At 44.0% G+C, this 2,090-nt stretch overlaps 1 pseudogene; it reads right to left on the minus strand.

The window, feature by feature from the left end:
• Positions 1–668: 668 nt before the first annotated feature.
• LOC110963380 (peptidyl-prolyl cis-trans isomerase FKBP10-like) lies at positions 669–1,848 on the minus strand (annotated as a pseudogene).
• Positions 1,849–2,090: the final 242 nt, after the last annotated feature.

A 2,090-nucleotide genomic window follows, 5' to 3' on the forward strand; every position in this document is an offset into this window, starting at 1 on the left:
CAGGCAAAGAGGTCCAAGTACAAGTGAAGCTTACTTCTCAAAACACGAAGGAGATGAGAGCAAAAAAAAAAAACAGGAACAGTCAAAGTCATTCTCCAGTAAAACAAACTCGAAACAGGAATGTATGAGGATTATAAACAAGAAAGGCTGCAAAGCTTGACTGCTGGGTTTTACCGTCACCAAGACAATCTGGCAAACAGCTATTTTTTTCCCTACAGTTTAATTTATGTGATTTTCAGCAACAAATGAAGGTGTTTGTTTCTTCCTGAGACACAGCTATCAAACTCAAACAATCATATAACACAGAACTCCACAAAACATATTTTTCTTGTCATTTCAAAAGACTAGTCAGTGTTGTACGGAAAATATTAAACCACGGCGCCATTTGGATGAAGTCTCTTACTGTTTGGGTTTTAGGTGTTTGGGTTTTATCCTTGAAAAAGAATGAAAGCATTTTGACCTCACAGCCTGTTCTTGTTCTTTGTCCTTGTCGACATTAGGTATGAGCTCATTGACTGTGATCAGCTCTTGTTTTGGAACATGACAGCGATGACCTGCTACTTGGTTAGTCTAGTCTTGAAACAACCTTTGCCAGCTGCCACCAGCAGCTTGATGAACTCCCCAAGCTCTTCTGTGACACCTCTGCATTCCTGTTATTTTCCAAGGCATCAAATAGGACTCCAGGACCTCGAACCAAATGGACAATTAAGTAACCAAGTAGTACACCCTTCTTAAAGTTCAACATCAAGGACCAACCCAACACTGCTCGACCCAACAGGAGTTCATCCATGGCCAAAGTGAGGTGGCAACATATCCGCCCTCTTCTCTCCCCCCCACATGCCCCATGAGATTGTCGACTGCCTTATCTATACTCTGAAGATTCTCATAGTCACGTGAGTAAAAGGACATTGTGCTGTCCACTAGTATGTAGTTGTGGTGGACGTGGATGAGGTTGTTTCCTGCCGTGGTGTTGGTCTTCCTTCAAGTCTGTAGGTGGTCTGTATGTCCACCCTAACGCTGGGGTTGTGGAAGTCAGTGATGTGAATGTCACAGATGAGCACAGCAGAATGGGCAATCAAGTCCCCTAGTCCTTGTTCGGGATAAATCAACTGTCAAAGGATGCTGACCTTCTTACCCTGCTTAATGCAGACTCCCAGCAGGACCCATCCCAGTGAATGTGTAGTATCCTCCAGTACCTTGTGTCTCATGTGACTCTTTTCAGGAAGGTACCGTTGGAATAGTACCAAATAAAATTTCTTGCCACACTCAAGCACCACTAGGTCCTCATTAGTGATTGCATCCCTTGGGTTGTGGATGTCCACCAACAGGACGCCAAACCCTAGAGTTGCATAAGATTGTATCCAATCCTCTTTCTCAACAGGGTCTGAATGGTGGGATGTTGATATTTTTAATCTCTCCCACATACATCCCTTGCAGACCCTTTACCATGCCCTTGGTCATCCAACCCACACTTTCTAAAGAGTCGTGAGTTAGCATCGTGATGTAGCCGCAGTCAAAGATGGTGCCGTTGAACAGCATGCCATTGTAATGGAAACACTCAAAGTCAGTGTACATCACACACTGCAGTCTTTGGGGAAGGTGATTGTTTTGGTGATCACCGGGCTGGCCTTGTTCCACAGACCTAACAGATGGATGTCAAACTCTGTGGTGGCATCTGGATGAACCATGTCACTTTGTGATGCAAAACATACAGCAGCTCTGCAAGCCAGTACAGAGACTGGAGTTTCTTTGCAGACTCACACTATATAAAACCTCCAAAACCTGATACGTCACCCATCCAGCTGTCAAACAAAGCATGCAGGCAAACAATGTTACTGCTGTAACATCAGCCACAGGAAAAAAGAGGACGTAGTTAAATACCACCTCTGATGAACTTTCAGAAGTGACAATCAATATAAAGCTGTTGTCTGTGGTTGTGAATAGACACAAGGACAGTTAAGCACAATAAACTGTCAAGGGAGACTTTGAGGTTCTTCTTGAGCATATGTAGCTCTATAATATTAGAAGGAAGTCTGCTCCGGATGCCGTGAGAGAAACTCTCCTCACAGCAGAGACAGAAAGGAACAGAC

Source organism: Acanthochromis polyacanthus, chromosome 9 (assembly GCF_021347895.1).
Source record: "Acanthochromis polyacanthus isolate Apoly-LR-REF ecotype Palm Island chromosome 9, KAUST_Apoly_ChrSc, whole genome shotgun sequence".
Lineage (NCBI taxonomy): Eukaryota > Metazoa > Chordata > Actinopteri > Pomacentridae > Acanthochromis > Acanthochromis polyacanthus.